Raw genomic sequence first — 14,582 nt, 5'->3', positions numbered from 1 at the left:
CATTGTCAAGCGCCACCTGATTAAGGGATTTAGATAAGACCTATGTAAGTCTTTCCTAGTTAAGAGAACCTCAGTTAAGGGACTTCTAAAAATAAACTAATGTGCCACCCTATTAGGAGATTCGATACAAAGAACTAGTTAAAGTCCACCCTTGATGGGATTTACTATTGTAGTGATTAAAAAACAATAGAGAGAATAATATAATTAGAATAGCTACTTTACTTAGCTTGAATATAGATCTCTTTGATGCTCCCTGGACATGTCTATAACTTTTCTCTGCACTCCCTCATCTCTGCAACTCAAAAATGGTCAGTTACATGCTTGTCTCTGTTGGCTATTGCATGCTTTGTCACTTGTGTTGATCAGGCACACTAGCTTCTCCTCAACACACTAGCTTCCTCACATTGTTCGTGACTTCTCAATGTCACACTTCTCATTTTGAGATTACACTCACCTTAGCTCTATGACTCTCTTGCTATTCACTATGCAATCTAACCTTTTTCCTTGAAACAATATATAGTCTTTGTGATTTTTGCTTCGAAACCTTAATGTGAAAATTAAAAATTTGAATTCTAAAGCCTATACCTAGCTTGATCTCCTATTACTATCATGCATCATTGTCAGATGTATCGTGTATGGAAATAAGTCATGAATGTTTTGTGACCATGATTACTTGCTATGATGGAAATAATTCAAATTTGAATTCTTTCATTTGTCCTCGATGTGATAGCAACATCACCATTAAATGCAACAAGGAGTGCAGTTAACCTACTTCATGACGTGGTAGTCACTGGTACCTTGTTATTAGCTTTTCTCTTGGGTGAACCCACAATAATGGGTTCCACTTTAGTGGGATGAACAAAAATGAAAAAAATTGCAAAATGAGAAATTGAGTTTACCATATGTTCGCGCAAACTTTTTTTTTAATCATGTTCGCGCGAACATATTTCGTATGTTCGCGCATGATATATATGTTCGCGCAAACATGATTTGCATGTTCGCGCGAACATGGTAAACATGTTCGCGTGAACGCCATGTTCGCGTGAACATGGTAAACATATTCGCATGAATGCCATGTTCGCACGAACATTCAAAATACGAAAATTTTGAACTTTTTTTCTTTTTTCTTTTTTTTTGCTCTTTTGACTGCCATAATTGTAGGAGAATGATCTCCTACTATAAAATTAAAAATGTCAAAATGTGCTGCTCGGAGCAAGCTTTCCAACGACTATACTTTTATTACATAATTTAATCATTAAGACTTTCAAATATGAGTTTAACTCATTATAGGTTCATTACTAATTGAACATCAACCGACTTTGACGCCTCGGGAAAATTAGTAAATTAGGTCAAATTTTTTTTGAAAAATATGGAGGCACTGGCTTATTGAGATACGTTTCTATTCAAAAAAAAAAAATGGTTTATGATAAATTGACTTCAAATTATCTGTGTCAAACGGAATGTATGTTTGAATTATGGTTCATGTCACTTCAAAACTTCATAAACTATACAATATTCAACAAAAATAAATCAAACCAAATGCAGACACTGGATATTGATGTTACAAATCCAACGCCGAAAGAATTACTTCATTATCATTTCTAGAAAAAAAGTTATGTGTGTCAAACGGACTGTCACTTTTTAAAATATTGAATTTTATTATGTACCACTTTTGGAGGAGATAAAAAAAATTGACATAAATAATTTTTTTTTTTTAGATTAAAAAATATGGTTACAAAGTATGAACAAAGTACTCAAAATCACTAGTTTATGTCGTCTTGAAATTATTTATAGTTTTGGAGATATAGTCACTTGAACGTGACGTTTGTTGCAAAAATATTGATTTCAGTGTCAAAATTGGTCAAAAAGTGGAACCCATTATTGTGGGATCACCCTCTTACTAACTCAACCTAACCATTCTGCATGACTACCTGTCACACCAACTTGCCTACATACTTGACATCTTTTTTCATATTCTTACTCACTTAGATGTGCCTCTATCTAAATGGTTATCCTTTATTACTACCTTTGTTGGGCCCATCCTCCTTATTTCTCTAGTCACCCTTGTGGGCTAGAGTTGCACATATGTGCTCAATGTGCCTTAACAGTCCTAGCTTCATTCTATTTGATGCCCCTTTTCACCTTGATATCAATGAAAACTTAGTCATAATTGAGTACACTAGTAACTCCATTAGTTGGTCCTTTGACTTTAGATAGTTATGCCAACATCCCATTCAATTTTACAAGGCTATGTTAATTCAAATTTAGCAGGAGATATTAAATATCCGAAAAAGTGTATTATAGGTTATGCTTTTTATTGTAGTTGGTACAATGGTCAAGTAGGTTGTAAACTCTCAACTACAAAAATAGAATTTGTTGATACTATAGAGGCTAGTTATGGGATTATTTGGTTACAAAGGTTTATTGAGGAATTGAACAAGACACGAGAGAATAACAAGTTTTATAGATACAGTTAGAGTTTCATTCACCTTGCAAAGAGATCAACCCTTCACTCTAAAACCAAACACATCCCACTTTAGTATTATTTCATATGCTTAGTATTAGAGGATGAACAATTGAAACAGGAGAAGATACAAACTAGAAAGAATCTTGCAGATATGTTGACTACAAAAATAACATGATAGAAATTTACTTCTCAATTTTTTTCTATTGGTCTTCTAGCTTGATCCATATAGAAACAAGAAATAGTCAAGTCTAGGTGCGAGTGGGAGCTTCATGGACAACAATGTTGTTATTATAGGATTAGTTTTCCAAGTGGCAAATTCCTTTGGTGTGGAGCTTGATTATTCTCCAAGTCGGAGATTGCTGATATGTGGTGATTGATCATGCAAGTATTGTACACTTGATAGAAAAAGGTACTAGTGTGAAGCACTATTGTAATGGAACACAAAACCCCCCTTGCAAATTTTTGCATATATGAAAATACATGAATACAAGTACATGTATGAAGATGAGTAAAATGTTAGAAAAATATTCTTTACATATAAAAATTAATTTGTTAACCAACATTATAAACAACAAATCATCAACAACAACAACTAATACTACTCATTAATGAAGTTCAAAATTAGAACTATTTAAATAAGAAACATAAATGGTCGCTCAAACTCACATTCTATGACATTCAAAAGATACAAAGAAAGCCAAAACCCTCACTTTTTGAAGGACGTGTTTGTCACGGTGCTTTGAAAATCCAAGTTAAAGTTCCAAATTTTAGAATGGAACAGAGAAAAAACCAAAACATTTTAATTGCGATGGAACATAGAAAAAATCAAAACAAGTTAATTTGGAGGGCAGCTCGTGAAGCATGAGCTAGAGAGGAGAGGGAAGAAAAGACATACGCATGTTTCTCTTCTTTAATAAAGTTGTCTTACACTTTGGAACTAGTTTGGCTTCAAAAGCAAACATCTCTTCACATATCTTCCCATGCTATGCATCAGACTTCTCACACAAGTTGAGCAAAGCCACCATGGTTGGTGTGAGCAACAAAATAATAGCATCCATCAATTTCGTAACATTCTTATTATCCCTCTGGATTCTAAGGCAGGGTCTATGGCTGCTTAACAAGGGCACCACAGACTGTGAAAGGTTCCTGCAATGGCCGGTCATAGGACTAGGTGGCTTTGTTATGCTACTGTCTATAGCCGGCTTTGTGGGTGCCTGCTTCAGGGTAACATGGGCCTTGTCTCTGTACATGGTCTTCCTCTCTTCCCTCATTATTTTGATGCTGATTGGCTTCACCGTCTTTGCATTTTCTGTGACTTATAAAGGTGATGGGAGAAGTGTTGACGGAAGAGTGTATAAGGAGTATAGGCTCGGAGATTATTCAAAGTGGTTGCAGGATCAAGTGGAGAATAAGTACAACTGGAACAAGATCAAGAGCTGCATTCAAGATGCAAAGATTTGCCAGAGCTTGGCTGAGGATCAAGTTAATGCTGTTGCTGAGCAGTTCTATAAAACCCATTTATCACCCATTCAGGTCTGGCCTTTCTTTTTAGATTCTTGTCATTTCTTCAACACGGACAGCCCAGATTTAATTCACTTTGATTTCAGTAGTAGATAATGTTGTGCTCATAATACTGAAAATCTCCAGCTTGGCTATGAATTGGTGAGTGTTTTTGAATAGTCCTTTTTCAATTGTTAGGTGGCTTAAATATCATACATTAAGATTTTATTGGTTTTAGTTTTGATACAAAGCTATCAGTTGTATCTGTTGATTAAGAATGATCATATATTTTCTCTGTTTTGTCTATAATATGTACTCCTATTGACAATTGAAACATTTGAAAATGATTAATTTGTTTTGTCAATTCTTATATAAAATTTATGTTTTAAGCTTCTATATATATATAGACACTATAATATAAGCATTCTAAATTTATTTATATTGTAGAAAAAATCCTTTTTTACGTAATTCTTCTAGCCCTCATTGAAAAAACCCAAATATGCCTATATTAAAATTAAAAAAGGTTCTTCCGGTCCTCTACCATCCCCTCCCTTAAACTTGGGCGATGACTGATGGTAAAACTGCTGTTATATGGAAAGGTAGAATCAACCATGCTTCAACTCTTCTCTGTCATTGTCATTGGAGATATTTTGAGATCTGTTATGAAATGAACCAGGGGAAAAGTGTTAGTAGCTGTTTATATTAATTTCAGGCATTTAGAATTTCTAAGTCGTAATTCTAATTTTGTCAATTTTTTTGGTGTACTTTTATAGGTGGGTGAAGAGCTCAAAGCTAAGGTTTCAACTTTTCAGTATTCATAAAAAATCTCTTCATAGGGGTTGTAGAGGTGAAGTGGTTCAAAAGTGTCATTTCAAAATGTTTGTCCGAAATCCGCTATGTTCATGCACCAATAGCCCCTCACTCGAGAAACACGAGTACTTGTGGTCAAATGTCCCAATACTCTATAAAATTTCTCAATAGCAGTGCATAAAGTGGTCAATCCCCAACCAAAAAAGCTAAAAAATTATCAACTATTAGTATACTTGTTCTAATTGGGAGAGATCTATGACAAAACTATTACGATTGTTAAACCCCTTATTACTCACTCTCTTCCATAAACAAATTTGTTTATGGATTTAAGCATTTTCTTCTTTCAATTATACCAGTGCAGGTGTTCAATTAGCCCTTAAACCTGCAAATTTTAAGAACTTGGCAATATTTTTTAATAATTGCTCAGAAATTAGCTATTTGACCGTTAGTTGTGATAGCTGACATGGAACTTTTCTCACCATTTATTTCTCGCAAACAGCCTAAAATCTTTATCATGACTCACACAAATGCTGCCAAGCAAGTTGTCAGTTAACATTTAGTAGTTGTCAGTTGACATTGAGTTGGTGATTAGTACATTGTTTTAATTGTCTGACATGGAGTTTTGTTTCATTGGGCAGTCTGGTTGCTGTAAGCCCCCAACATCATGCAACTTCAAATACAAAAATGCAACAGTATGGGAGAAAAAACCAGGCCCCATAACCAGCACAGATCCAGATTGTAAAACATGGAGCAACAATCAGGATGTTCTTTGTTATGACTGCAAATCGTGCAAGGCAGGTGTGGTGGCCAATCTGAAGAGGGAGTGGCGCAAACTCATGATCTTTGGTTTGGCAGTAACAATTATAATGATTGCCATCTACTCCACCAGCTGCCGTGCCTGCATCAATAACAGCAAGGAAAAGGAGTTTGAATATGCTGTTTATAGGATGACTCTGGTTGGCTATCCTTAGAGATTGAATCATTTACTTTACTCTTTATGTATGGCTTCATATATATTGTCATTGTGCTTGCATAAAGCTATTAATTTAGCTAGTATTCTCATGTCTTATCTTTGAAACTTGCTCAAAATTACTTGTGGTTAAAGATATATTTTAATAATATAAAGAACACTATTTATAGGAAGTAATGTATGAGTAGTATCATGTATATTTGCATGGTGAAGTTTGTATGTTTTAATAATTTATATTTAGTCTTGTTCTTATTGATTTAGTATAATTATATATTTAATTTATGATTTAATGTGTATTTTTATTTCTTTGATATTCATTTATATAGATTCTTATAAATTGAATCTTATTTTATGTTTACATATATGTATCTTTATTTTTTATAATTTTTAAAAAATTAATTACATATAAATTTATAGGTCTACTTTTTATCTATTACATGTTTGTTCATTTCCTTGAAATAAATATCTTTCATGTCCTCCATTAATTTCACATATCTTAAATAAGACTTGAAAGTCAAATATTAACTCCAATTCATTCATGCTAGTCGTTGTGAATCAACTTGACACACGTTTTTACTTATTGTTGGTAACTGTTAATGTTTGGCTAGTTCACAAAGATAAGTAAGACTAAATGAAGAAACATATAGGGAAAACTCACTTTAAATAGATAAATAATCAAAATGTACATTGAAATCATAATGTTTAGCCACTTATTTGCTAATGTTGTCTTTGATCATTCAATCAAAAACATAAAGTTCATTTGAATAGACAATCAACCTAAAAGAACTTGACCTTAATTATATGTCAATCTCCATTAAGGTATACATAAGCATTACCTTCACAAAAACAAATACAAATAACGTAAAGTTGAATAGAATGTTACTATAACATTTTATAAGATCATTCTAATGAATAAGGTCATGCATGAACCTTTTATTATATTCATCAAATCATGAGCATATTTTTTAATATGGCAACCTTAGCTTCCAAAGGTCATAAATTTTTATTTAAGAACTTGATTGAGCATATTTATTTTAAAGTTATTATTTTAGAGAGATTTATATTACTATAGCAACTAGATTTCTCTAATTAATGCCTATTTTTAACTTCTTTGTTTTTATCACTCAGGGGCATCCTCGCAACCCAACTCAACATCCAACTAGCGTTACATTGGGCTTACTTATTGTCAAGTTGGAGGAAGGAAGAGGCAAAATAGGGTGAGACTAGTCCCCTAGATTTTTACACAATCTCCCATAGAAAACGTACATTGGGAAGACTCATTCACAAGAATTAATGGGAAGAAAATTCACAACCTATGGAAACTCTACTAAACATGTGGGAAAATCCCACTTTAACATCATTTTGGGGTGAAACTCGACCTTTATTACCTATAAAATTTTATTTTACTATCTTTTGAATAATAAGATGCAATATTGAGACAACTTGCCTAGTATTACATTCCGCTTTGAGTTGTTGAATTAATTTTTCATGCTAATTTTTCTTTAACATGCATTTAGTAGATAAACGCAAACACCAACATCCGATTTAAAATATCAATCTTGATATCACATAATAAAAAAGTTATGTATATGGTTTATAAGAACATAAATTGTAATTATAATCTTGTTTCTTATCAATCCTCTTATCTACAAAGATAGTTGACCTTAGCCTTGAATTTATATGTCATTCTCAGTGCCTCCATGCTCCTTGTATTTTATTATGAATGTGACAATTGGGTATGTATAGGATCATGGTGGGCCAAAAAATGGCATTGAGAAAAAAATTTAGTCTAAAAATGTCCAAAAGCAATTTGAAATCCACTTTGGCCTTTTCTCCCGAATCCCAATACCAATGCAAAACAAAATACTACCAAGGTTTATTAGGTGTATCGGATACCCAATACCCACATATAGGTTTAACAAATAAATTGAACACTTGTTTATCCATATTTATTTCCATAACAAAGACCTCCACCATTGGGTATCATAAGCAATTTCAGGTATACGATAAACTCAACCGAAATTTCCACCCCATTTTGCATCCAACCACAAGTAAGTTGCATTTTTATTCTTTTTCAATTGATTTAATTCATTTTTTTAATTTAGGTTTTCATAATGAAAATCTATATATTTTATTTTGATTTATAATTGTTCATTCAAATTATAGTTATATGTTAATTTTCATTATAAATAAGCATGGAAAACCCTAACTGACCTCCAAACACTCCCCCACTAAACAATGATCATCAAAATAATCCACAACCACCTTTAAATGAACCATTACCCCTCAAAACCCTCCCTGAATTCAAGATTTAATTTAAGAAAACCTAAATCAATTAAGGACAATGCAACAAATAAATAACACTATCCCTACATCATCTCCCATCATAGCCACCCATAATACTATTATGGCTAATATTGATACCCTTATCGAGCAACATGATCCAACTCTTCATTGGGGTGATGAGATACACCACTAGTTTGATGATGACTTGGATTACGATGGGATTGTGAGCCTTAATATTACTAAAAAAGAATTATTTGACTTATTTGCTGACCCTAAAACTAGTATAAAAGTTTCAACCCTAGGAAACCCAAATTGTCAATCAAATGGCATACTAATGAGGCTATTAGAACTTATTTTTTGGATTTTTGGTGGATGTTTTTTGATAAACCACCACATGAAAATTTGGAGGTGCCCTTATATTTCTTGGGAAAATTATATGATGATTTTGTCAAAGGGCTTAAAGTTAATTATTGGAGCATGAGGCCTAACATGGGCATAGGAGGTGGAGCTCTATAGGATATACCCTTTTCTAAGCAAAAGAAAGCCACCACATTTGTCCACCTCCCCCCCCCAAATACCCCCCACCTACAATACAACATCTTGATGTCATTGTCGAGGCTATTGCAGAGTCTATTAGAGCCATTTATCATTTGAGCAGTCTAATAGTCACCTAGACTAGGTCATTGTTGCCTCATCATGTTGATGATGTTGGCACTAGTACATCTATAAGTGCATCACATGTCTATGTGCTGCATACTTGTGTTATGTACAAAAATATTTATTTGGGTCCCATTACCAATTATGAGTTTCACTTTGAGGTTGGGGACAATGATATAGAAGACATGGTTGAAGAGACACCCACAACACCTATGAGAGACAAGGAGGGGTGGGTAGAGCCATGGACTCCTTATGTTATGGTCATTTTATACACTTTAATTATCACAACATTGTTAATTTAATATTAATATTTATATTAAAATTTTTTTTGACAACTTCATACTTATGTACATTATGTCTTTTATTTTGTTGATTTTAGATTGGTTTTGACAAGTGAGTGTCAACACACTTAAGACATTTACTTAATTCATGCCAAACTAGTAATGCATGATGAATACAACATGTAAATATTAGACCATGTCAAGTTGCAATAAGTGCCGAGTCACTCAAGTGCCAAGAAGATAGATCATGCTAAGTGATTCAAGTGCCGAGTAAATAGTAGATGCCAAGTGACTCAAGTGTTGAGTCAGAATAGTGTATGCCTAGCATCAAAGACTTCATATGTTGAGTGACATAGATTGGAAATATTTGTTTGTTATGGTACACACAATTATGTAAAATGTTTTTCAGCCAACCTAAAGATACATTTTGATCTTTTGGAGATAAGGACAAATGTATATGCAGATTCTCTATGCAATCACATGCAGCCAATCAAAAAATGGAAAGGTTTAAGAAGCAAAATGGATGAATCTCAACCGTAGATTCATACCTAACCTTGAGCCACCTAAGTCTTCTTAAGAAGGATGAAGCCCTAAATTTTTAATGATGTCAAGAGCATTGCAAAGGAGTGAATGATTGAATTAGAGGAGTGAACAAGACAATTTGCAGAGCATTCAAGGTGACTTAGTAGTAAGAGTGAATTGCAGAATCAGTTAAGTGAAGAACAAAGGATAGAGGATGATTGTGAAGGGTCAATTAGAGATTGGATAGAGGTGATCTATTATTAGGCAAGCAAGTGCCAACTGCAGGATCCATGTTGAGACATTTTGATAGGCAATCTCAGTTAAATCTCTTAATAGAGTAGTCTTAATAGGCTGTATGAAATCCTTTAATAGGGTGCTTACTTAATTGTAAGTTGAAGTCCTCTAACAAGACACACTTCTAATAGGGTGCTCAAATCCTCTAACAAGGTGGGATTTAACAATCTTTGTAAGCCTTTTATAGGATAGGCCTTTCACAGGGCAGACCATGATTCATGGTCAAACCATTATAACCTTAATTGGATACACTTTACTGCTACAATAGTAAAGATTTGTGGGTGTCATCTTCACCCCGGATTTACCTTCTCATTTGGAGAGTTTCTAGGTAATCATATCTAGTGTTAAGTGTGTGTGTGTGTGTGTGTGTTTGATTACATGTCTACATGATTGATGCATATGCTTTATATGTTATTTTAGTTTATTATGCATGCGATGTATGAAAGGTGAAAGTTTTATACGTCCAAGTTTAAACTCTTGATTCCCCCCACCTCGCCCATAGAAGTTTACTCCTTTCCCACTTGTAATTTCAACAATTGGTATCAGAGCTTTGTTCTTTAAAAGAGAAGCTTTGCAGCTTAGAGGAAATATCTTGAAATGGAAGTCTACAAATTGGGAAAGACTATTGAGAACTAGGATATTGAGATACATCTTATACTACATCAACTGAATGAAGCTAGAGATGCTTTAAAGAGTTCCTTGAAGAGAAGGAAAGAGATTTCTATTGTAGAGAATGAAACACTATACAAAGAGATAGACACCACTGAGCTATTTGTAGATGGTAACTCCAGTGAATTTGATGCAGCAATTGAAAATACAATGGAGAAGAACAGAATCCAAGCTAAAGAAATTAGAAATCTCAAGTTGGAATAAGAATCACAAACTATATTACTATGTGAGGTGACTGAACAAAAGAAGAAAGACATGGAAGACAAAGCCATGATTGAAGAAGACAAAAGAATTTTGGCAAAAAAATTGGAGAAAAGTCATCAGAGCTAACCAAAATCTCCAACATGCAATTGGATACTTTAAGTCAAATGATGAATGCCAACTATGAATTGAATGTCAAGGACAATGAGGTAACCACATTGAAGTTGCAGAATGAACAACTGCAAAATGACTTGAAAAGATAAAAATTTTTTGGTGAAAGTTTCAACAAGCCAAATGAAGCCATCAAATACTTTGAGCAATTACTGAGATCCCTAGATCTAACAAAGATACATCAGGATTAGGCTACACAAGCACTAAAGGAGGAGAATCATCCAAAGCCATTGAAGAAAGGAACAACGGAGGTAAGAATTCCAAACCTACTTGTCATAGTTGTGGAAAGAAAGGACATACTACTAATGTGTGTAGGAGCAATAATGCAAATTAGAATGTCAAGCCTAAGAACATTGTTCATTGTCATAAGTGCAATAAACAAGGTCATTAGGCACATGAATGCAGAATTAGGACCATGCATAAACAAAAATTTGAAGGATATTGCTACAATTGTCAGAAGTATGGTCAGAGAGACTTTGAATGCAGATCCTAGTCCATGTGGTCATCAAACAAACCAACAAAGATAAGAAGCTATGAACACTCTTATAATTGAGATTATAATGCAAGATATAGCTACCACTATTGTCAAAAATATGGACATGTTCCTGAGAATTGTATTAGGACACACTTTAGTGGTAACTATTGAACATCTAAATTCTCATAGGAACCTCCTGCAAAAGGTGGTTGATTCAAACCACATGCTTTAGCTATTTGAAGACTAGTCACATTAGTAAGCATTGTCCAACTAGGTCAAAGGCACCAAGTTGTGAATTTGATAAAGGAAAAGGCAAGGTAGATTTTGAACACACTAGAGATGAGATGAACAAGACATGGAAAAAGAAAGATGCTTGTAGCACATCAAATACAAAAGGGATCACTTCACCCAATGGGTCAAATGATCACACCTCATCAAAGTAGGCAATCAAAAGGTATGTGGGACTGATATTTAAAGTGTTATATCATAAATCAGTTCCAAAAGAATTTAGTACTGAAAGGACTACATTAGCATGAATGAAGATGCAAGATGTTGTTGAAAATTCAAGATTAAATCTTTAAGTTTTGATTTTTTTTCTGAGCATGGAAAGTTTTCAATGGATGCCAAGTGCAATGCTAGTTGATTCCAAGCTAGTAGCCTGACTAGTTGATGTCGAGTCTATAGTAGCTACTGAGTTATGGTAATATTAATGGATGTAGAATGATTTTGAAATCAAGTTAATGCCAAATTTATAGTTGTACAAGCACTAAGCATTAAATGCAAGAGTTTTGAAGGGTATATGGTCATTTTTCATTCATTTTTCATCATTTCAAATTCAAGAAAGAGAAAATAGAGCAGAAGGTGATTCAAAAACTTGTTCGAAGCATTTGCAAAGATTTTAGCAATGATCTCACACTAGCATACAGATTTTATAAGATATTTATAACAAGTCAAGCTACACAGTTTTATTTGGCACAAACCGTAGCTTGACAAAATGATCTTTGAATGTTATTATGGTTCAGAATGTTAGGAAATGTTACAATTGTAAGATTGATAGAATTGGAGACCTAGAAATCAGAGAAGCCTATGATAGATTATGTGATAACGGTGTTCTAAAGGAAGAATATAAAATTTTTGAGAGAAAGGGTTTGACCTATGCCCTAGATTTTCCTATTGTTTTCAAGGTTGAATGGATTAGAATTGTCTTAAGCCAAATACATGATGGATACCTATGGCTAGAAGGAGGACTAATTAAGATATCAAAGAGGATAATTCATAGGGTGACTAGCTACCCAACCCTAGATCGGCCCGAGACTCTGAGGAGTGACTCCAAAGAAGAGATAGAGAGAAACATAGGGGCAAAATGGAACAAAAGAGGAATGACAATTGATACTATTATTGATCCACTACTAGACTTTTCCATTAGGGTAATCTCACACAAATTCTATCAGTCTAGCAAATTGAATAGTGTACCCTGTATTGCAGTAGATGTTGGCTATAAAATTGTGAAGAAAGATCATACATATGATCTGGCAGTCTGTATATTCTTCTATGTACAAAATACATTCCCCTCTTTTGGTATAGTTGGATGAAAGAGCAATAGGTCAATAGTAGTGCAAATCAATGAGCATATTGCATAGACAGGAGAATATTTTGAAACATTGATGACTAGCTACTTTGAGGATTTTAAGAAGTCAATAAAGCAAAGAATGAGGATACATGTTTCACTGGTTGAGCAAGACTATAATGATATATGCTTTCTAGTTGATGCTAATTACACCTTTGTATAGGCTGCTACACTAAGGCTCAGATGGTTAACACCACTTGGATATGAGATCAATGTTGATGAAGCATCAACAACAATAACTACACTTCTAGTAGAGGAAGTTGACAAGATTGCAAAAATATTTGGGAATTATGATGTGATAAAATCAAAGATTGAAATGGAGTTGAAAAATGCCTCCATGCTTAAGAAGAAAGATAAGCTGGTAAAGAAGCTGAAGGCTAAATTCGGTGAAAGTGTAGGCAAGGAAGAAGAGGAAGAAGATGAAGAGGATGAAGAGGAAGAACAAGAACAAACACAAGGACCTCTTGCATTAACCCAAGGCATGGAACAGGACAAGGAAGAATAAGAAGTAGAAGGTGTTAAGGAAGAAGAAGTCGAGGAAGCACCAATACAAGCTGAGCCAAAGAAGAGAAAGGCTAAGGCATAGCTTGTGGCCAAGGCAAAGAAAACTGCTAAACCTAGCCTAGCCAAGCCTACTACTCCTACCACTAGAGCCAACACACATGCAAACACATAGGAGGCCAAGGAAAAGACTAATGCTATAGATCAAGGAGGCCAAGTGTAGAAGAAATAGAGAAGGAAATATGTTGCACAACCTAATTCAAATGAAGAAAATATCAAATAAAATGATTTGAGTCAATTCAAAGTGGTAAGTCACAAATCACTTTCTGATATTGACAATGTATGTGAAAATGTCAGAAATAATGCAGATTTCTCTAGATTTAAGCATATTGATTTTGAGAAACTTGGGAAAGAAGAACATAAATTAGCAAAAGAAGCCCTATATGCAATGATGTCTAAATTTAAGACTACGCCATTAGAATTTTCTAACTTAGTACCCAATAAATTATATGATTTAGTTGAGCAAAAATGGTATTATTGTATAAATTTGGAAAAACAAATAAGGGAAACTACTCTGGCCCAAGTAATACCAGAATTGACAAAAGGGTAGATTGCTAAGGGTACTAATAAATATGGAGTTAGGTTTACACCTAAGTATAGAGCCTTCATCATACTTGAAAACAACATTGAAGATGTGGTCAAGAAGTCTACCCAAATAGGGAAACTACTCTATGAATTGACCACTGCAAAGCAAGGAGAAGCTAACCCTTTTGAGGGTAAAGATGATGATAAAAAGGAAGATGAAAAAGAAGATGATGACAAACAAGAAGATGAGAATAAAAATAATATAGTTGGGGAAGAAACACAAAAGCAAGATGATGACACAACTATGACTGAACAATAGCAAGATGAACAGAGTGTGCAGGACACCAAAGTGTCAAGTGTTAGTCCCACACATGACACAATCAAGTCAATCAAAAATATTATTGTCAAGGATGTTCCTGATGTTTCAGCTTAGAACATCAATCCACTAACTGCAGATGACTTGAAGAAAATATTGGATCAATCTACACTACAAGAAAATTTATGTGATAATCTAGTCTTAGTTAGTGTAGATGAGCTCCAAAAGATAGCAACTAACATCACAAGGG

The 14,582-nt window shown here is 34.0% G+C and overlaps 1 pseudogene across 1 annotated transcript; it reads left to right on the top strand.

Moving 5' to 3' along the window:
* The first annotated feature begins 3,479 nt into the window (after positions 1 to 3,479).
* LOC149566127 (tetraspanin-8 pseudogene) lies at positions 3,480 to 5,748 on the top strand (annotated as a pseudogene). Its single transcript, XR_016361392.1, has 2 exons — positions 3,480 to 4,000; positions 5,416 to 5,748. The product of XR_016361392.1 is annotated as a tetraspanin-8 pseudogene (transcript).
* The last annotated feature ends 8,834 nt before the right edge of the window (positions 5,749 to 14,582 follow it).

This window comes from Cupressus sempervirens, chromosome 3, assembly GCF_028749045.1.
Source record: "Cupressus sempervirens isolate cs-2001-9-10 chromosome 3, ASM2874904v1, whole genome shotgun sequence".
Classification (NCBI taxonomy): domain Eukaryota; kingdom Viridiplantae; phylum Streptophyta; class Pinopsida; order Cupressales; family Cupressaceae; genus Cupressus; species Cupressus sempervirens.
The sequence above is the reverse complement of the archived record's forward strand: the minus strand, read 5'-3'. Positions and strand labels throughout refer to the sequence as shown.